Below are 23,354 nucleotides of genomic sequence, written 5' to 3' on the forward strand. Positions count from 1 at the left end.
ATTATCTTCTTGGAAACTGCCAATTGTGCATTATCTACAGAGAGGTGGCGCTCTCTTGTGACAAAGGTCAATCGAAGCTGGGGGATATAGTGTCCAAAGCGGGGGCCAGAGGAGGACTTTTTGGTGGACCATTTCTAAAAACAACTGGGAAAATTCATGGCAACATTCAACTCCCTGGATAAGGCTCAGGCATCAATGAAAAAGATCTTTAACCCCCAAATTTTTGTCGAAGTCAATCATGGCAGGGGGCACTCGTCCGGCTGCTTCTACATGCAAGCCCCTACCAAAGACCAAGGTTACCGCAAAAACCAATTGCAGCACCAGTCCCGGTCAGGAGAATTCTCCTCTCCAGGAGAGGCCAGAAAGGTTGCGACAGAGGCTCTGGCAGAGGCCAGTTTCAAGGAAATCAATGAGATGAGCGTCTCCTTTTCTTCCCGACAAAAGGTGGGAGGTCAGCTAATGCTGTTCCTCCACAACTGAGAAAGGTAAACCTTGGATTTATAGGTTCTCCACACGATCCAAGGTTTCCACATAGAATTCTATGGCTCCCACAGGCAGCCTCGCCATTCCCGGCCACTAGTTTTCTCCGAGGCCATGTGTGCCCTGGTAGACCATTAAGTTTGGTTGCAGAAGGGCACTATTGTCTCATCTTCTCTACAACTGAGAGGTAGTCTCAGCAAAATTTTTTGGTGGAAAAACAGGATGGAGTCCAGCGCCTGTTGATCAACCTCAGAGAGTCAATGGGCGGTTGGTTTACCGCCACTTCAAGATGGAAGGCATCCAACTGCTGCAGTCAGAAGATGACTGTTTGCCTTGACCTCAAGGATGCATACCTGACAGACCCCATCCTCGCACCACATCGCAGATTCCTGCAGTTTCTTTGGCGAGAGCAGGTCCTCGAATTCCATACTCTGCCCTTCGGCCTCTTGTTCTCACCATGAGTCTCAAGCTAGCGATGGAATTCCTGCGGGCCCAGGGCTTCAGAACAATTATCTACTTGGACAAACTTCTTATCCCAAATCAGCACCTAGCCAGACTGCAGATCAGCTACAGACAACAATCCACTTGCTGGAAAGCCTGAGATTAATCATAAACAAGCAGAAGCCCCTTTTAACCCAGTCCAAGCAGATGACTTTTCTGGGGTTCATCATCAACACGGACCCTCAAGTCTTCCCTTCAGAAAGATGGCAAAGATTAATGGAAAATCTAATTGCACCCTCTCCCGTCTGACGACCTAGCTGGGACAGGTGGCTCAGGTGGTGGGGCTCCTATTGTCCTCCATACAAGCCATCTTCCCAAGCCTGTTGCAGTACAGGGCCTATCATGACTCAAGACTTTTCACCTTCGCGTGGTGTCCAATATTCAGAACGAGTTACTAGAAGAAATGCGTTGGTGGCTAGCTCACAGGAAAGTGTGGAATGGCAGGGCCCTCTTCAGTTCCAACCCGGATTTCATCATACCGTCAGACGTCTGCAAATCCAACTGGAGGTTTGCTTGGGGGACTGCTTCAAAGGTGGAAAATGGTCATAGGCAGAACAACAGCTTCACATCAACTGCCTGGAACTAATGGCAGGCTCTTTTGCTGTCCAGTGCTGGACCAAGGACAAGGTGAACTGTTGTGACCTCCTTAAGATGGAAACATCTCAGTGGTTCAGTATATCAATCACCAGGGTGGCCCCCGATCGACACTGCTAGCGGACCTAGTCAAGCAGTTATGAACTTTTTACCTATCTCAAAATATATCGGTCATGGTGAAGTATTTTCCGGGAGTCTCCAATGAAATGGCGGACTGGTGTTCTAGGGAATGACCAGACATGAGTTTGTGGCAACTGGGCCTTCACTTTTTCAGTCAGATCAAGGAGCGATAGGGCCCATTCATGGTGGATCTCTTCGCCTCCAGCTTAGACCACCAGATGGACTGTTATTTCAGTTGGAAATCAGATCCTCTGGTGACAGACGTGTTCCTACAGGACTGGTCGAAGGAGTAGGGGTACACCTTCCCTCTTCTTGAAATGATCACGAGGTTGTCCACACAGCTGTGACGTCAACAGGCTCAGTTGGCCCTCATTAGGCCACTGTTGAGATTGCAAGAATGGTTTTCAGTTCTTCTGGAACTTTCTTGGGATTTTCCAATTCATCTACCCCACACACAGGATCTTCTTTGGGACCCCCTGGGGAATCCTTACCTGTTAATTCTTCAGGGTCGTTTGTCCCTCATGGCATGGAGGATATTACAGGGAACGATGGAGAGTTCCGGGCTTTCAGAGGAAGCTGAAAAGATGCTACCCGCAGTATGGGCAGACAGCATGAACAAACTCTATAAATCAGCATGGTCGACATGGGTTTGTTGGTGTGTAGAAAGACGCTGTGATGCCATGGGGCCCGACGCTCTCCAAGTCCTCAATTTACTGGCATCCCTGGCTTCGCAGAGACTTGCCTATAGGACGGTGAATACCTTTAGGTCAGCTCTCTCAGTAGGTCACATTCCGGTTCAAGGCTACCAGGTGGGTGAACATCCTTTGGTATGTATAAGGGGAATTGGGAACCCAGGTATTCAACATTATAAGATGTCAATCAAGTCTTCTGACTCCTTAAATCTTGGCCAAGAAATTATTTTCTTTCTAGGAAACAGTTATCTGGTAAACTGGCTCTGCTATTATCTCTGTTGTCCCGTCGCAGAGTTTCTGAAATCTGGGCTCTGGACTTGTCAGGTTGGCGTTTACCCCGTAGGGGAGTGGTTCTCAATCTGTGCGCTGCGGCACCCAGGTGCGCCATCAAAACTAGCCAGGGGCGCCGTGAACCAAGCACACAGTATGGGAACCACTGCAGGAATAGCTATAAATGTCTGCTGTCACTACCTGCCCTCTTGCTAACTGCAGTGTTAATGAATGACACAAACATAAAACCATCGGTCAATTCTGAGCTATGTAACAGGTCCCCACCCTGAGCTAAAAAGTTCAGAAGTGCTGCTCGAGTGAATTTCAGAAATCCCTTCATACAATTTAACAAAACCTTTTTTGTGAAATATAATTAAAATATGCATGCTAATTCTTATAGCCTGGACCTAGGTAGAGAGGCAAGGAAGACTATGTTAGAAAGGTCATTAAGGGTGAATAACATTAATGTAATACACAAGCTCCAAAACTAAAATAAACGGTAAAGAAATATGCAGTATAGCACTGTAAAGGGCATTTCTCCTGCTCAGCAAATAACGCATACTCAGGCATTCACGGAAGACCTACTGTCACAGACAATTAATTCTGTCTCTTCAACGATAGAACACAAACACTTCACTCAGAATAAGCCACCCTAAGACAAACACTTTTGAAAAATGTGTGCAGTACAGATGCATTGTCTGTACATAGGTACCTTTATTGTCTTGTGCACTTTCTTTTTCTTGTCAGCAGGGAAGATCATAGGATACTCAGCCTAGTGACTGCAGTCAGACCTTGGCTGGATGCCTGCTTATGCACCACAGCCCACCTTCCACTGTACTCTTCTTCCATACAAGGTAAGTTACAGAGTCCGATATAGCTGTAAACTAATGTACAGGTAGAGACTGTACCTTAGCGAGCCAGTGAAACAGCAAAAACGTGCTTATTAATGCCAGGTAATGCATGTCAGCAGTGTCTGATCGCCTTAAAACGTGTAACTATTACCTATTTCAGCTGGGTACATGTGATAGTTAACCAACTGAAGCAGGTTGCAATGGTGCTTATTTAAAGAGCTTTACTTCAATGTGATCTGTGGATGAAACGGAAAGCACATCCAGCTTTGCTAGCACAGATTCTTTGTTAGAGGTAAATGAAAGGATTTGCTATCTTATCTTTATCTCATTCTGCCATTCTTACTTTCATCACTTTACTAGCAACAAAGCTTCTGCTTACCCCCTAAAGATATTCCTTCTTACTCTTGCAGCTATTCACTGTCAGTTACTCCGCTACCTATTCCTACTCTTAATTCTACTTCCTCCTTCTTACTCTGAATACTCCTATTCTTACGCCTACTGAGTCCCTCTCACCTGCAGCAGCAGTTCCTGCTGGAGAGAAGAGAGGAGAGAGAGGAAAGGGAGAGGAAAGGGAGAGGAAAGGGAGAGGAAAGGGAGAGGAAAGGGAGAGGAAAGGGAGAGGAAAGGGAGAGGAAAGGGAGAGGAAAGGGAGAGGAAAGAGGAGAGGAAAGAGGAGAGGAAAGAGGAGAGGAAAGAGGAGAGGAAAGAGGAGAGGAAAGAGGAGAGGAAAGGGAGAGGAAAGAGGAGAGGAAAGGATGGGGCGCAGGGCTTGGATGGCCATCTTAAAAAGGTGCTCAGAGGTTCGCGAAGCCCTTTTTTTCCTTTAAGGAAAACAGTGGCCTGCCTGCTGCTGGAGGAAGGTTGGCTTCCTCAGCATCAGATTCATGTCCGAGGGGATATCATCTTCTTAGCGTCCAGGCACTGAGATAGTTTGAATAGGAAGTTACTCCCATTGCATTTCAGTTATAGCTCAGCTATATATGCATTGTCTATGCAACAGACGTTTCTATTGAAGGTCCTTCTGTGAATGTAGCCAACACTGCCCTTTTCAGATTGGTGATGTTAATGCCAAAATTCCCCAAAAAATAAATGTTTAAATTGGCTGCAAAGTGGTTGTGTCATATTTGTTGCTAAGGATTGTCAGAGATATGCATTCTATTTAGTTCCGTGACATACAGAATATGATGCAAGCTGCTGCCACTGAAGATGCTTTCATGGCGGGAACGTATGTGCTTCGAGGCCTGGAGTAAAAAGGAGAGGTGGTAAAGTGAGTATTTGTTGCTGATAAAGTGCTTAGATACAGCATCAGTTCAGTAACAAAGTAGACCACAACTACGATTATCATACCTTTGTCGCAATTATTTTCAGGGAGAAAAATGGAAGTACTCCTGATGCCGGGATTACATCCTCCCACCTGCCCAAAAAAGAAGCATAATGGGAAGCCACGGCCAACTGCCAATAGATCAAGGGAGCCGCAGGTCGAAAAAGTTTGGGAACCACTGCCATATGGAGTAATGTTACACATTGCCCATAGTACAAAATGCAATTCCAGAGTGATTTCCTACCTGGCATTTAATAGGATCACAAAATTGGGTGTGGTCAGGTGTCTGAAAGCTTATGAGAATGCAACAGAGAGCTTTGCCCTTTGGGGCAAAGGCAGTTGCTGATATACCTTAGGAAACCTTTCAAAGCGCTATCCTCTCAGTATCGCAAGATGGATCTGCTGGATCATGACAGACGCTGGCACTAATGTCTCGCAATTTGACGTGCACTCTGTGAGAGGCGCCATCGCTTCGAAGGCATTCCCCTTGGGCACCTGCTTGAAAGATATTCTTAATGCAGCCAACTGGTTCTCAGACTCCATGTTCAAAGAGTTCTGTTTTAAGCCAGTTTCAGATATGGTGTCCTTGGTAGTGGACAAGTTTTGAACAAGCATAATCCTCGCCTCCGGTCCTGACACAGAATGACAAATTTCTTAGCATTCGAGAAGTCAAGTTTCAATTCTAGTAAGGACACAGAAGCAAGGATAATTCCCACCCACGGTTTCTGGGGATACTACCCACCCATATATCACAGTACTGTGCTATAATTTCCTCAGCTAACAGAGTGGTCATCGTAAGGTGCAAGTATGCAGGTTCCTTGTTGTTGGTCTACGACTGAATTTACATTGTGTTCCGAAATCGTTCTGGTTCTCTAGAGACAAGTTTTATGATGGTATTATGTTGTTTTTTTCTATTGTATTGTACTGATTGTTCTCTGGCCCATGGGATATTCATCTAGGTATTTGCCTTATTTCAGCTTCTGACAACACCAAAGTAAAATAAGAAAACTACGGGCGATGCAGCATGTCGCAGGAATGAAAAAGGAAGAGTCACAAGGAGAGGCTCAATATAAGGGACATGAGGACTACTGATTAGTTGTTTTTTCTGTAGTTGCTTTTCCCTGGGTGGCTGGGAAAGGTAGTTTGTTATATGTTGAAGCCTGCTGCAGAGCATAAAGAAAGTAGAGCATAATCCTTGCCTCTGTGTCCTTCATAGAATTGAAACTTTCTTTCTTTAATGCTAGAACATTTTTCACTATGTACAACAAAATCATTATCCCAATTCATTTACCCAATAAACCTAACAAGTACGGACAAAGCCAGTACGTCTGGTTTGCTTTAGCTAGGTAAATGCATTGGCTGTTGTGCAACTTTTCTGTATACAGTAATACAAACCTCAGAGGCACTAAAATACTAGTAGCTGTACTAAGCACTGGATTGTAGTTTAAATGTTGAAGTCATACCTTGAGTTACATACGCCTCACCTCTTAGAAAGGATTCCTTGTTATGCTCATTTCTCACAGCCATTTTAGGGAAAACCTCCCCCCAAACCCCACCCCTACCCAAATACACCCCAATTAAAGCACTGTAAGCACCATTCATAATCCATTGAATTGCTGAAATGTCCCAACAGCTGTTCAAAGGCAGAAAACACAATACCTAAAGTTTGGAAACTGAAAGGTAGTATTAAGCAGAATGCTAATTACACGCTTAGAATAAACCTTTAACAGTTCTTAAAGGATAGCCCGCTGTTAAAACAGTTGGCACTTCCCTGTGAAAATGATCACATCTTCAGTTTGGCTTGAGCTGGGGCATAGGTGCAAAATGTAGAATTACAAAAATATAGAATGGCTGTGTGGTGTGTGGGTGTTTTTTGTTTTTTTAATGGTACGCTATTCATAAAACACTGATGTGCTTTACTATTTATTTTTTGTAATGTTTTTTTATTGCATACTGCCCAAGACAAGACCGTCACCCATGACAGCGAGGTACTGTCTGGAACTATCAAATGTTTATTCTCCAGTTCTATTTAAAACAAAAAAAATAAAGATAAGCTCAGCCCCATCAAAAGGAAGACAGGATTACAATTCATACCCTTGTAATGAAAAGGAGTTCATTAAATGAAGGCACTATTCTGTTTTATTAAGGGCTGACATCTCAAGACTGTATGTCAAGGTCCGGGTGGGATGAAGTAAAACGCTGTGCACTTTTGTAAGCTGCTTTGCCATGAGGGCTAAGGTTTTACTCAATTCATGCAGCGTGAAGGAAGACGACGGGCCTTGGTAACAGGAGCAAGACCAATGATTCAACAAGCATTTGCAATGCAGCAGGTCTTGCATTTGCTCAAGTTAGAGCTATTAGCGTTGTAAACTCCTAACCGGACTTTTGATGCCACACAAAATAAAAGGAAAAAAACGAGTGCGATCACACTATGTAAAACGCAGCGTGATCGCGCAGAAATTGGAAAAAGAAATAGAAAGCGATCGCACTAAGTAAAGCCCAGCGTGACCGCGCTGCGTGAAAAATAAAAAGATAAAGTAGTCTGGAAAACATGCTGAAAACATGGAGCCTCATATGTTTTCAGTAGTTGGCCAGTGCGCTTGAGGACTAAACACCGGAAAAGGCTTGACGTATGCATGCCTTTCACTAATGAAATCAAACGGATTTTAAAAGGCAAGCCCACGAACCAATGAAAGTAACAGGCGTGACATTGGCATCATTAAAAGCCCAAAGAGAGATTGCAACAGGGACGGAGTACTTGTGCGATCGACCCTAAAAAGAAAGGCACTACATCCACACAGACAACACAAAGTTACAGCTACAAGTCAAGCTTGAACTCTAGAAGATGAAAATGGAATAGGTTTCAGTCCTCAGGCAATTCCAAAACAAAAGCATTTAAGAAAGGTTTCACAAGGGATTAGCCAATCAGGAATGCTGAACTACACTGCTTTTAGGCAGGAGGTGGAAGACCTGGGGTTTATGAAGATTTCAGAGTCTTTAAGAACCAGCTAACTTTTCCATGATGTAGACTCCGCATTTCTCAGGAAAGATGGACTCCCAAGGATGGGTAGCGTCAGACAAGTAACACCGGCTAGGAAACAATACTGCCTCTGAAAGGAGAGGAATGAATGATGAGAAAAGATTGACGTGTCGTGGATGTGATAGAAAGTGATGAAGGTATTGTGGAGCATTTAGATATAATACAGTGGGCCAGGGTAGAATAGTGCAGAGGAGGGAAACGCAGCCTAGCCCTTGCACTATCAAGTCCACCCTCTGGTTTTCTTTTTACATGGCATACAGGGATTTAAGCATGGCGGCTCCTAATAAGTGTAGACCCGGCAGTAATTAATAAGCATGGGCAAAACCAATAGGTCTCGCCTGTGCAAAAGCTATTGGCTTTGCCATGTTGTACACCAGTGTTGCTACTGTTCAGTATGGCTAAAAGTTAGTGGAGTGTTATGGTGTAGAGTGTTGTAGAGTGGAAGGACGTAGTGAGGTGTGGCACACAGTGTCGTGGATTGGTGTAGAACAGAGTGGAGCAGGATACTGGCACTGCACAGAGTGGAGCATAGTGTTACAGAGCAAACTGTGGTGGGGCGCACTGGCATAGAGTGCAGTGGTCAGAGTAGAGTGCACTGGCATACAGTGCGGTGCCGCAGAGCGCGCTGGCGTACAGTGCGGTGCCGCAGAGCGCGCTGGCGTACAGTGCGGTGCCGCAGAGCGCGCTGGCGTACAGTGCGGTGCCGCAGAGCGCGCTGGCGTACAGTGCGGTGCCGCAGAGCGCACTGGCTTGCAATGCAGTGCCACAGAGCGCACTGGCTTGCAATGCAGTGTCACAGAGCGCACTAGCTTGCAATGCAGTGCCGCAGAGCGCACTGGCTTGCAGTGCAGTGCCACAGAGCGCACTGGCTTGCAGTGCAGTGCCGAAGAGCACACTGGCTTGCAGTGCAGTGCCGAAGAGCACACTGGCTTGCAGTGCAGTGCCGAAGAGCACACTGGCTTGCAGTGCAGTGCCACAGAGCGCACTGGCTTGCAGTGCAGTGCCGAAGAGCACACTGGCTTGCAGTGCAGTGCCGAAGAGCACACTGGCTTGCAGTGCAGTGCCGAAGAGCACACTGGCTTGCAGTGCAGTGCCGAAGAGCACACTGGCTTGCAGTGCAGTACAGAGAGTGCATGGTGTGCAGTGCAGTGCCGCAACACAGAGTGGAGCAGCGTTCAGCGCACTGCCGCAGCGCAGACGGAGAAGGCCCAGAGGATAGTAGTGTGGGGCAGAGTGCATTGGGGTAGAGTGGTGAAGAAATTGTTGACCCATTTGAGGTAGTCAAGTTGATTGGGCCATGAGGCCCCTAGTTTTTTTTTATTTTTTTTATCTATGTAATTTGTGGAGTCAAACCTGGAAGCCACTATTCAATTCCTTATCTTCCATTCCTAACACCACTGACCTAATGCAATCATCTCGGCAGTGGGTAATACGGCAGGGTAAATAATTGGTTTAGATGACGTATTTCCATTGTTCCCATACAGGCGTGTGGCAAGAGATTTGTTTGCTGCCACCACCCGAGGGAATGGTCCCAGCAACTGTGGATAGTGCCAAGCCAGGTACAGACTCTCCAACATCTGGTGTTAACGCTATAACTTTGGTAGATTACTGACAGTGCTAAGGTCCTACCGCCCTTCAGTATGGGGCTTAAAGTTTAAAGTGTAAAGGTATGAACTATGTATGAATCATGTTTGGAGGTTTTAAGGCAACTCTAACCCCTCTGAGCAGGTGTAGTGTCCAAAGACCTTCAATAAACATTGCAACTCATGGTGGAAAGACAGTTAATAAGCTTCATCAGCAGTGGTCAAATTTTGTAAATCATTTCACCTGTTCTGAGTTGTGGAGAGCAGTGCTATTCACCAGCATGTTAGACTATGGGAACACCCTCTACACCGGAATAAACAAGCAACTTGACAGCTAGACTTATTCTCAACCTCCCACACAGAACTCACACCACACATCATAGAGATCCACTGACTCCCAATACCTAAATAGGCTATTTCAAACACCTCACACACACACATTCAAGGCATTGCACAATTTATGCACCTAACTACTTCCACAACCAACACACCTCTGTTCTACGGGACTCCTACACACACACACATCCCACGCTTATGCAGAACCAGGTCAGGAGGATAGGCGTTCTCTTTCATCACTCCCAAAATGTAGAACCACTGTCCACACTACATCATAGCCTCCTCCTTTCTTCTTGGATTCTGCAAGAAGCCAAAGACCTGGCTTTTAACCAACACACATTAGGCAGATCTAGGAACACACCTGCTCAGTGCCAGCATGCCCTTGCAGGTGATAGTGCACTTTACAAATACACATAACAAGGACAACACCACATGTTTGGGGCTAAGAGCAATTGTCAAGTTACATGATTCAGTAAGATGGTTTGATGCATACCCGATCAAGTAGGGTCTCAAGCAATCTATATGTGACAGTTTGGGGTCACCCTGAAGAATTTCAATGCTTAAATTGCTTAACATACTTGACAGCAGCAGAGATCGGCCATCATTTTCACATTCACATATGTAGTCAGAGAAGCTGTTCAACTGTGAGATAGACAAATCACCAAGCATTTCAGCAGGGGAATGCATTACAAGTAATGGGAGAGTGAGAGAGTTGCGATCAGCCAGTGAGGCAGAACACACAGGCTATTGGCTTGATACGGCATCTTGGGAAAAACAAAATTAATTGTTTTCGTTTTTTTTTTTTTTTTTGCACTAGCCAACCAGGGTTCGGTTTTCATTTATGGCTGCAGTGAGAGGCACAGGACATTATCGCCATGGTGGTCACGTTGCTGATTATAGAAGGTGGAGCGCTAGTGCTTCCCTCCCTAGCTTTCCTATAAATGAGTCTGGCTAAAATCATTTAAAATGTTACTGGGACTAATAGGGGAGGTAAGAAGAACTACTTTGACTCCACATCGTCCTTCATTGCCCCTTTTGAAGAGTGTTTGATGGTGAATACTGTAAACATCTGTATTGTGCCTCAATACAGTGGATAAGTTAGGTAAAGGTTACTGAGCAGTGAAAATAGTTATAAATAAACTAATTACCAAAAAATGGTCAGGTAGTGTTTGGGCAGCCCACAGACAAAGTAACAGACAGGCAAGGGGCAAGGTGGAGACGGGTGGTGGTTTCTGACGGATCATTTAACTCAGTAAAGCATCCAGACACTGCCTCCACCCAGACTAGAACCTTGCATACTTCTTCAGCCAAAAAATGCGCTTGGGTACCTTCACATCCAGCCATGCTTGAAAATGTAGCATTTATCATTAGCTTCCAATATCTTTCCAAACACAGATTAAAGAAGGCTGAAAAGCGGTCCTCATGCTCAGACTAATCCTGCATCAACTCTGGCAAAGAAGACTTCGACATCATCAAGGAATTCACCAACCCGACAGCAGCAATCAATCAACACCTTCATCTTCTCAGTTCCTCTGCAACTACCTTTCGGGCTTCTTCCACAACAAAATAATCAAGGTCTATTCCAGCTTCACACCCCAAACCACTGCAGAGGACATCATCATGGAAGCCCCCGACCCCTCCACCACCAGGAGCACCGACCTCCTAACGCACTGGGGCCCCCTAACTAACAAAGGCACTGCCAGAATCATGTGGAACATCCACTCAGAGCGCCCCTCAGATCCCTGCTCTCACCACATCTACAACCAGGGAAGCACACTGATCAGCACCAAGCTCACCACCATCAACTCCTCCATCCTCAGCAGAAGCTTCCCCTACAGCTGGAAACATGCAGAGGTCACTGCCCAGCTAAAGAACCCCCTGGACAACCCAAAAGATCTCAGCAACTACAGGCCTAGCATGCTCTCACCATTCCTGGCCAAAGTCTTGGCAAAAGACCAACAAGCAGCACACTGCCCATCTTGAACAGCACCACCTCATGGACTCCACCCATTTATGTTTTCGCAGCAACCACAGCACAGAAACCGCCCTCCTGGCAGCCAGATGGCATCCAGTCATTAGTGGACAGAGGACAACCCACTGCTCTCATCCTGCTGGATGGTGTTCAACACCGTCTCCGATAGCGCCCTCGTCGCCAGACTTCCCAAATCAGGAATTCAAGGGCTCCATCATAAGTTGGAGCGCCACCTTCATCTCTAAAAGGAGACAAAGAGTCAGACTCTCCGCTTTCACTTCCAAACACAAGGAGGTCGTCTGCAGGTTCTCCATGGCTCCTTCCTTAGTCATGTTCAAAATATACATGGCACATCTCGCCCACATCAATATTGTCTCCTATGCTGAAGACACTCACCAACACAAACACTACAACCAGGACCAACTTCACCGCCTGAATGATCGATGTGGCTAAATGGATGCAAGAGAACTGACTCAATATAGACAAAATGGAGATCCTGATCTTTGGAAATAAGAGCTTCCCTCCCCCACCCCAGGACTCCTCTCCTGGTGGCCACCTGACCTGGGTCCCTTGCCAACCCCCACAGACCACACCAGAAACCTCAGCATCATCCTTGATCACAAACTCAATGAACAAACAGGTCAACGCTGTGATCGCATCCTGCTACCACATCCTGAGAATGCATCACAAGATTTTAAAGTGGCTCTCCATGCACACAAGACGCACAGACACCCAGGTCCTCATCACCAGCAGACTACTACAGCAACACACACTACTTTGGCATCTCCAGCCAACTCAGACCAAGACTCCAAACCATCCAAAACACCACCGCCAGACTCATCCTAGACTTCCCCAGAAACGCTCACATCATTCCCTACCTCGCGGAATTACACTGCCCACCCATCCACAATCATTGCAATTCAAGCTACTCGTCCACACCTACAAAGCACCACACAGGAGCAGCCTACCTGAACGACCAACTCCAACCCTACCACCATTCCAAACAGCTAAACTTCGCCTCCTTTTCCCTTGCACAAATCCCTCACATTCTCAGAAGACAGGAAGGTGCGCTTTCTCCTTCATTGCAACCAAAAACTGGAATTAACTTCCTCTACACATCAGAACTGCCACACCACTCCCCAACTTCCACAAGAAACTGAAGACTTGGCTGTTCAACTAGGAACACCACCAGGCCTTCTCTCCAACCTTACCCAGAGCAACTGTGCAGCAGGTGAAAAGCCATAGCAGAACTAGGCACACATCTGTCTAGAGGAGAGGTGGGAACAGGAGGGAATGGGTGAAAAGTCATCTGAACGCAGCCCACAAACTACTTTGGTAAACATTTCACCCATAGTTCTACCTGGTACTTGAGGATATACCACAGGAAGATGTCAGTAATCCCCAGCTCAAAGGGAGACACAGAAAGTGGATCAAAGAAAATTCAAAGGTGCAAGACACCTTGACCTGACAAATATCTCAGATCACGCCATTTAGCAGAGGCACCACCCTCACGTGACTGACCCTTAATATCTGAGATGGAGAGCCTGCGCCTCGTGCACTGCTCTACCTCTTCCACCTTTTCAGAGAAGATGTCCTGATATGCAGACTGATCTGGTATAACTGACATGACTTCCCCTTAAAAAGGGGGCGAACCCACTAATTAACAGAGATACTCCAGCCAAGGGTCTGGCCTGGCTCCGAGTGCCCCTGCACAATCTGAGCCCTATAATTATATATGGCACATAACCATGCAGCAATCATGATGTGAAAATGTCAAAGCCTCTTTAGTATCAAACATGTTTAAGAGTTTCAAGTGTGTAAAATGAGTACGTCGGATTAAATCACTGCACTGACAAGTATTATAGTACGTTTGTAAATATGAATTGAGAAACATTTCTGCACCTCCTTGACAATACCATTAATAAACTAAAAGGCAAGTCAGTTGCCAGTTGTACCCTATATGTGGTCTAGATTTGTATTACAGATGAGTAACATTATAGCATATTAAGACAAACGCAGGAGGATTTTCTTTAGCGCTCATGTAGTCGTGGATGCTCCCATATGTGATAATGAAGAAACGGGAGGCCACTGAAATAATATATTTGCGTAGTATCACATAATGTGGTCAAGTGGGTGAGACGGGTTGAATCCCACGTTTTCTTGTTTCACGTTGTGCGATTAAGGCACTAAATTGGTATCTCTAGGTCACCTGCTTTACATCAAAGGCTAATATTTCATCTTTAATTCTTGGCACATTAGGCTAGAGCAAGGGTGCAAAGTAGAAGCCTCGTGCAATTTAGGGTCTTTTTGGGATCTAGGGACCAAGAAGACCTCGAGCTGATCCAGAGCCAGGCCTCGGGATCAAGCTTTCAGTGGCTCTTCCACTTACGCTTTCCTAACTCTACTGGCCTCAACAAGGTGTAAATTCTCAAATCCACTCTGTATACAGCAGAAATAAATCTCCCAAAAGCTTTTTGTGTCAGAAAAAGACAGTCTTTAGATTAAAGTCTATTATTACACATTCCCGACCAGTTCCAGTGAAACAAACGCAGAATTGAGCAATCCCATGCAATTCTTCATGCATTGATTCAAACAGACTTTCACAAGTTAGAAGGAACAGGAAGTGGCCATCCTTTGCAGTTGTATAAAAAAACATGTGGTTTTATGGGGTGCCCCTGATCTTAAGGACTTTTTCTGGAATTGGAAACCTTTTGCATTTTTCTTTAAATTATGTGCTACATTAGATTCAGCACTAGTAGCACTCAAGTGCTTGGCTGGGCCACTGAGTGGCACCACAAATCTAAACCTCGACCAGCAGCACTAGATTGGGGACTCCAAACCAACCCATGTTGGTCTATTCCCGTCCGTCTTCTTCATTTCCCAAATGAAAAAGTCTTTCAACTTACCCACAAACTTCAAACCACTCAACGCAGTATCCACAATTGATCTTGTTCCTCTTCAGCAGAAATCAGCATTTTTTTTTTTATTTAAACTGCTTTTTGGTTAAGCTGAGCCTCGCACCAGCCGTCGTGCTTTTCAGGATAATGTATGATATTTTACTTTTAGGGATACATTTCAACAACAACCCAGAACACGTGAAACAACAAACCTCTTTGAACAAATAGATACTCAATTGTGGGAGGAGCATCCTTAAGCAGTTCTGGAAGCCTCATATAGATTATTTCAATAAGACGAGTAGTTAAAATACACAAAGCCTTCCAATGCACAAAAGGAAAAAATGTTTAACAAAACAAAAAATAATTAACTTCTTTGAGCAGCAACCTGCTAGCAAATACATATAGAAGGGGAGCAAGACCAAAATGTGACTAATAATGTGACGTCAACCAAAAACAATAAAAATGGATTACATCCACAGTTAAAAACAATTAACTTTTATTATTTAATCCACGCAAGGCTAAAGATTGTTTTTATGGGTTCTGATATCTGTGCAATTGGCAACAGTGCTGTCACCTTTGTGCTCAAGCTTATGAAACTTTTTTTTTTTTTTTGCTCAGAAACAAAGCATCCAGTAGGCGCACTTTTAAGGTCAAGCGCAACACGGCACACGCTGCATGCAAAGTCGCTTGTGAGGCACTATTGTTTACAAAATGGGCTTGAGGCCCACCCGTTACTTATCATTTGTTGACTTCAGTGTCACAGGTCTTTTCAGCTTCCTAACTGCCCAGCGCAAGCCAAGTGTCACTTCTGTTCCTTTCTGTGGAGCACAGACCAAACTCACATTGATTCAACTTAATCACTTCCAGTCCACTGCTCCCCATGCGATTGAGGAACTATTTCTCCTGTCCCTCTCCCACTCTCCCTACCCCTTCTGGCACTCCCTCCCTCCTCCCCACACCCCTCTCATTTTCACCCTACCCTCACTCGTCCTGCTGTCTGTTATTGCTACCCCCCGCCCACAATCCCTGGTGCTTGGCAGTGTGAGAAGCCGACATTGTCACATACAACAGTGGAGTTTCACCACACTAAATTTAAACAAGCGATGGCAAAGCCAATAGGTCTCGCCTATACATGAACTATTGGCTGGGCAATGTGTTTTTACCACGTTATACGCTAGTGTGGCTGCTGTTCAGCATGGCTAAAAGTTAGTGCCATGGAGTGCCAGAGTGGAGTGGGAGAGTAGTGTTATAGAGTGGATTTGTTGTTGTACAGTGGAGTGGGGGGGTTAGGGGGAGTAGCATGTTGCAGAGTTCAGTAGACTGGAGTAGAGTTCAGTTGCAGAGAATGAGAGTGCAGTGTTGTAGAGTGGAGAGGACTGGAAAAGAGCGGAGTGGGTTGGGGTGGATTGAAGTGGATGGTATTGGGATAGATTCGGAAGGATTGCAATGTATGGACTGATTGAAGTGGGTTGGATTGAAATGGGGTGGGTGGGTTGACGTGAGGTGGGGTGGATTGGAGTGGGATAGATTAGATTGAATTAGGGTGGGTGGATTGAATTGGAGTGATAGGACTGAGGTGGAGTAGATTGGGCAGGCTGGACTGATTTGGGATGGGGTGGTTTGGAGTGGGGTGGATTGGATTCTTTGGAATAGAGTGGGGTGGGTGGGACTGGAGTGGGGTGGAGGGGACTGGAGTGGGGTGGAGGGGACTGGAGTGGGGTAGACTGAAGAGTGGTACATTTGACTGGAGTGGGGTAGGCTGGATTCCAGTCAGGCAGATTGGACTGGGCTATACTGGATTTGAGTGGGGTGGATTGGAGTGAAATGGGATGGAGTGGGTGGATTGGATTGGGGTGGGGTGGAGTGGGGCAGACTAGTGTGGGGCGGATTTTTTTTTTTTTTTTAGATTGGAGTGGGAGAGACCGAATGGGTAGATTATTTTGGATTGGAGTGGGGCAGATTATTTTGGATTGGAGTGGGGCAGATTATTTTGGATTGGAGTGGGGCAGATTATTTTGGATTGGAGTAGGGCACACTGGAGTGATTTGGAGTAGGGAAAATTGTTTTGGACTGGAGTGGGGCAGATTGGAGTGGGCCAGATTGTTTTGGATTGGTGTGGGGCAGATTGTTTTAGACTGGAGTGGGACAGATTGTTTTTAAATTGGATTGGGGCAGACAGGAGTGGGCAGATTGTTTTAGACTGGAATGTGGCAGAATGGAGTGGGTCAGATTGTTTTGGAATGAGTGGGGCAGAGTGGGGTGGGTCTGGAGTACTGGAGTGCGGTGTAATGGAGTGGATTGGGTGAGTGGTTTAGCTTAGAGTGGGGTGGACTGGTATGCAGTCAATTGGATTGAGTGGGGTGGATTGGATTGCGTGAGGTGGGGTGGATTGGCATGGATTGGAGTGGGGCGGAATTGGACTGGAGAGGTATAGATTGGGGCATACTGCAGGATAATGTGTTATACATAATTGTGGAAATTAGACAGAAGAAAATGTTGCTTTGCAATATTTAGAACAAGATAATTGTCATCTTTTGAGAATAGCGACCACAAACAAAAACAAAACATGCGTGCTAAGTGAGAAAAGAAGACTTGGTAAAATAAAAGAAAAAAGATTTACCTATAGAAACTAAAACTCTGCAATTTTGTTTGTCCTGATGGGCACGTCTTTGCAAGTCAGACGCTTTCTGCTTGCAGGGCCCTAGAAGAGAAAGAAAAAAAAAAATAAGTACCTCAATCACGCCAGGAGCAGCGGATGGGTAATATTAAGCTGAATCACTCAGTGCTTGATCCCTGGTCCACAGCCAGGAACGGAAATGATGCTTGGCCCACAGTAACAAATTCTGAGGCTTTGAAGAAGAGTGCCATGCAAGCCAACAAACTAAGCAATGGGCGGGCTCCAGGCCCTTTCTAGATAAGAGTCTCGCAAGCATGCGCTAGTGCATTCTCTCGCAGGCTCGACCTTAAAAAATAGAAAGAAAGAAAAAGAAAGGGAAGATTTGAATCTCTTTTTTTCCTCTCTCCTTCCTTAGCCTCTTTACCAAACACAGTCAATGGAATTATGTAGCAGGGGAGGACCAAATTATGCAGCAAGCAGAGGCAAATTATGCAACATACTGAGGCACAATTCGTGATAGCATTACTTCCTTATTGCATGTCATTTCCACACATGGTAACACTGCCTGGCAAAATATTTCACCTTATTAGTACCATCTTAAAACCCAGATATAGTACTAAGCAACTGAAATATGACCAGTCAGCCTTCGTGAAGGGCCTTACAGTGTTCAGAGATATCCGTCCGTTTTTTAAACTAACTTTTGAGACCGTCTGAGCTAGAAACTGATGTTAAAATCTGGAGATTATTCAGCAGATGGACTATGTGGCAATAACTATGTAGAAACCGCTGCATCTACAGAATCGCATTATTCCTGCAGCACAGGCAGATAGGTATAAATGTCTGCTTGATGTATAAAGTATTTAACCTGCAGGTGGTCCCTATGACTGAGAAGTTCACTCTCTACAAACCTAGACGTGTATAAGGTCAGAAAAGACTCATTTAGTTAACAGTTCCTCAGTTCAGCCCAGTTACTCTTAGAAGCAGACCTTTTTTATGGGCGAGCACAAAGTGCTCCGTCCATTCTGTAATCTCTCTTTGGGCTTGAAACCATGCCAGTCAGTCACTTACATTGGTTCGTAGGCTTGCCTTTTAAAATCCACTTGCTTTCATCTGTGAAAGGCATGCATACTTCATGCCTTTTCCGGTGTTTAGCCCACTGGTAAAGTACCAAAAACATACGAGGCTTGATGTTTTCAGCCTGGAGTCCGGACTACTTTATCTGTTTATTTTCCACGCTGCGAAATCACGCTGCATTTTACATAGCGCGATCGTGCTGCTTTTTTTTGCTTTACAGCGCTAATAGCTCTAACTCGAACAAATGTGAGACCTGCTGCATTGAAAATGCTCGTTTGTTGCTGCAGCCAGGCACTTGAACTCTTTGCCATGCTCCTTGCCGGCAGGTGTTTCTACTATTTTGACTCTTCAATATGGTTAGGTTTCGAAGCAACAAAATACACCTTGGGTGTGTAGGAGTACTTTACCCTGAATCCGTGTCCTACTTTTTTTTCTTTTTATATTGTAGAGAGCAGTGGGAATAGCCGCAGATGACCTAGAGTTCTTCCTGACAACTAAGGAGCACTGGATGAGGCGCCGTCTCTTTAGAACCTATAAGCAGCATCAGGATTTCTAGCATCTGTTTTGCCTTTACTCAGGCACCACCTGGTTATGTTATCCAGATGGCCCACAGGCAGCAACGATGTGTCTATTGCCTTCAAGGTGCAGTTAAAAATTCATTTAGTTTGTTTCGACAGTCCAGGTTTAAGGTAAAAAATGTAACTGAGATATACCAGAGTGGTAGAGGTGGGAAAGAAAGAGGCACAAGCGACCGATAAAGGAGGGATGGTTGCATCGCCTTTTTAAGGAACAAGGCGTTTAAATTCTCCTAAACCAGATCACAACGCCATGTGTATATCAGGGTACATTGCACCATGAATGCACAGCAGCAAGCATGATATTGGTACAATAAGTACATGGACGTGTTTCCCCAAATAATTATTACAGCACGGTCGTCGCAATGTATTAATTCAAGTAGGGCTTATGAGCCAATTTTACTGTATTTAAGATATGTAATTATGATTGAACATGTTCTTCATAATTCTTAGTGGTCTGCTTAAGAGACAATGCCTTGGTCAGTTAAGAAATGATGAAGGTAAAGTGCACATAGGTACATTAAGAAACTCTAAAGAGCTCTGGCTAAGCACATCCATCAAAAAGAAAAGACATTACAACCCTTTACACTTTTTTGAACCAGACACTGGCAAGACAATAACTAAACAACCACAGGGTGTGCAGCCACGAGACTGCAGGCAGTCACCCTCGAGTAAGGCGGACAGCCTCCATCTTCTTCATACAGACATGTAAATAAGGAATATCTCCCACGAAAGGGAAGGAGGGTTTGGATGGAAAAAAAAAATCAGTACATGTTATACAGACGTCAGCAGCAAGAGTTTACCCGAGTCAGATAGTTTTACTTTGTATTAGTTGAAAGGGAGACGTTAATCTGTTTTTTACTGGATTACCAACAATGATACTGGTCACTTGGCACCAATTCTCAGGAAGCAATTACTGAAATTAATTTGCCATTCGTTAGAGAGAATATTCTGACTACTTGACCATGTGATACATTACAGAAGGTATGATTGCTTTAGCCTTTATCAAATTACAGAAAGTTACCAAAATTGTTTTGTGCCGCACTAGATTACAGATTACTTTCACTACTTTTCTTTTAATTCATTACAAAGTGCATTATTAGAATTACCAGTTGGATCAAAGATTACCCCAACTGCTTTAACATTAATTGGATCACGGAAGAATGTTCTAATTACTACACTTCGTATCAGATTACGGAAAAATGCTCTGTTTGGTTTGCCCTTTGTATCACACAAGAAAAAAGATTGATGGCCATTCTGTATTAAGTTACAGAAGTCGTCAAATTATTTTACTGGCACCAAGTTATGAATTATTTTACTCAGCCCCAAATTAAATAATGTTAATGCTCATTCATTTATTCTACATCATACAAGATTACTCTTAGAACGTTATTGTGCACAAATAACAAAAGTAAATTGCTACGGCCAGTTTATACTGCAAAGACCGTAAATTACTATAACTAGTTTGCATTTTACTGGGTTTAGTTTGAGTGGTTTAACCGGCTTTAGATTACAATAAAATTAAGCAATACTTTACATTAAATCAGACTGGGCCAATCTCCTATAGTAGAATGCAGAAACTAATGACTTTTACACATTAGCTTATAAAACAATAACTAGACTTTTCATATTACTTTAGCTACTGTTCGATATCAAATTACTATAGTTGCTGTAGTTCAGCATTTCTAACATACTGACTTCCGTGGACCCCCCACTAAATCATTACTGGAATCCGTGGACTCCCCACTGAGTCATTACTGGAAGCCAGGGAACCCCTGACCTAAGCAACGTCTATGATTTGAATATCAAAACTGTACATAAAAATACATAAACAAGTATATATATATATACACATCAAACAAATGCTCAAATATTGAAATATCTTGTGTAATTCACAAATATAGAGAAAGTGTTAACATTTTCAGTTTTCCTTGTTTATCTGTGTATACTTCAATAATGTTATTGTATTCACTTTAGTATTACTTAATTTTGTAAAACAGCTCCGGACTCCCAGTGGAGGCCTCGCGGACCCCCAGGGGTCCTCGGACCGAGGTTAAGAATCAACGCTCCAGTTTGCCGTCTCTTAGGCAAGACGGTTGTAAACGAAGATCTGAGCTCACTCCTGTTCAGCCCTTTTTCAAAACACACAGTGGACATGAAATATTCTTGCAGTGGCTCATTCATACTTTGTCTAAGGAGACAAAGCAATTGCCCTATCATTCACAGTCCACGTGCATATGCGGTGGATCTTGCACAAAACATAAAAAAAAAAAAAATCAGTGTGTGAGTTAACAGCACATAAGAGAAAACAAGCATTTGCAAAGCACTAGGGTCTCGCATTTGCCCGAGTTACAGCTATTACCAGTTGTAAACTCCGAACCGGATTTTTCTTGCCACGTTGGGAAAAAAAAAAAAAAAAAAAAACAGCGCTGCAACAGTTCACTGGTAGTGAAACCAATCGGCAAAAGTGCAATTATGTACGTAACCGGCAAAAGTGCAATTAACTATGTAACAGGGTCGATGTTATGCAAAGCGCTCGACTTCTGCCAAGCGAGATCGCGCTGCGAACAAAAGATAAAAAGTAGTCCACAAACCTGACGGGAAACAACGAGCCTCGCATGTTTTCAGTACATGGTCGCTGCGCTTGAGGAGGGCTAACCACCAGAAAAGGCATGATGTATGCGTGCCTTCCACTAATGAAAGGAAGCAGATTTTAACAGGCAAGCCCACGAACCAATAAAAGACACTGACGTGACGTGGACGGGGCTCCGAGCCCTTTTCTCATTCCTAAGGGCGTCTCACAAGCGATACGCATGCGCAAGCGACGCAGGCTCGACCCTAAAAACACTGCATCCCCCTTGGTGAAATGTTGATGCATTAGCCTTTGAAAGTTGTTGTCGCGCACCTCTATTGAGTATAGATGCCTGTAGAAAAAAACAATGTGAGGTGCACAGTCAGATTAGCTATAGTCCTGATGACACCTGCTAAAAAGCTATTGTGTAAACATGTTGGCGACAGGGTCTTGGTTCTATAGTGATTTGCACTCTATAAAACCTAAAAATTTAAAGGTTTTTGGATGTACAGACTGACAACCTTGGGTATATCAGCGTTTTATGCAGACTTCTATATAAGTACACTACTAGAAATTTGGTCTCTAGATGGCAGGGGTATACACCCTGTCCAAGTAGGGACCACAATCCCAGTGAGGGTAAGTCAAGTACATGACCTAAATTAACCTGTGCTCACCCTGTGGCAGCTTGGTGCAGGTGAGACGAGCGGTAGACTGCAACAAAGCCACTCCAAAGTCTTGAGAAAACAAGCGGCAGGCTGCAACAAAGCCATGCTGTAAGTCTTGATGAAATTATGGAAAAGCTGCAATGACGTCACACTTGAGGTCTTTGGGGTCCCGGAGAACTGCTATAGAACCGGGGGCAAGTCGGCAAGCACTTGGAATCACTTTGAGGGTGACTGTTGATTCTTGGTTTGCTGGGCATAGATCAGCAGCAGCAGGGCAGCTCGGCAAGGCAGCGCAGGGCGACTGTAAGGCACAGCAAAGTGCCGATCCTCCAGGATATCAGTTTTTACTCTAGCAAAGTTTCCTTGAGTCCAGAAGTGTACTGATTTTAGTGGGTCAGAGACCCAGTACTATTACCAAAAAAGTGCTTTTGATGTGAGAGATGGCTTCAAAAGGTTTCTGTGAAGTCCACAGGTTCACCTATCAGCTCAACCCCAGTTATCAGGGGGGGGGAAGAGTGTAATCAGCCCCTTTGCGAGGGCTCGAGCCACTACCCTTTGAGATGCAAGTGGGAGCCTTCTCAACCTCCTCCCAGGAAGACCATCAGTATGCAGATGAATGCAGATGCAGTTGAGTATCTTGTGTTGTGGGTGTCTGAAGGGAATGCACAAGAGTAGCTGTCACCTAACCCAGGCCAGACATATACTGGATATAAGCACACAACAGGGAGGGCAGAGAAATGCCCACTTTCTAAAAGTGGCATTTCTAAAATAGTAATAATAAATCTGACTTTACCAGTAAGGATGATTTATCCAAACATGATGCAGCTACTTCTCTCTGATCAGGAATTACACATGTAAAGCATTTGAAGAGATTCCCAATGCTGGCCTATGAGGGGGGCAGGCCTCCTAGAAATAAAAAAAAAGGACGGAGTTTTTCATTACCAGGACATGAAAAACTTAAAAGTACATGTCTTGCCTTTTACTTATATGGGACGCTGCCCTATGTGCTTCCTAGGGCCTACTTTAGGGGTGACATATATGTAGGAAAAAGGGAGTTTTAATGTTTGGCAAGAGGTTTTAAGTGCCAAGTCGAGGTGGCAGTTAAACTGCACACAAAGGTTCTGCAGTAGAAGGTCTGAGATGTTTCCAGGGCTACTGGAGAGGGTGGCACAATTGGTGCTGCAGGCTCACTAG

The 23,354-nt window shown here is 44.6% G+C and overlaps 1 protein-coding gene across 8 annotated transcripts in view; it reads right to left on the reverse strand.

Moving 5' to 3' along the window:
- The window catches only part of TNRC6B (trinucleotide repeat containing adaptor 6B), a 1,322,553-nt gene that overhangs the window by 1,246,643 nt on the left and 52,556 nt on the right, over positions 1–23,354 (reverse strand). The window contains exon 2 of one of the 8 annotated variants that reach the window (XM_069231277.1): positions 17,278–17,358. The exons of the other annotated variants lie outside the window; for them this stretch is intronic. The gene's annotated coding sequence lies outside the window, so the exon portion shown is untranslated. The remainder of the gene's footprint in view (positions 1–17,277; positions 17,359–23,354) is intronic. 8 annotated transcript variants of the gene reach the window in all.

This window comes from Pleurodeles waltl, chromosome 4_2, assembly GCF_031143425.1.
Source record: "Pleurodeles waltl isolate 20211129_DDA chromosome 4_2, aPleWal1.hap1.20221129, whole genome shotgun sequence".
NCBI lineage: Eukaryota > Metazoa > Chordata > Amphibia > Caudata > Salamandridae > Pleurodeles > Pleurodeles waltl.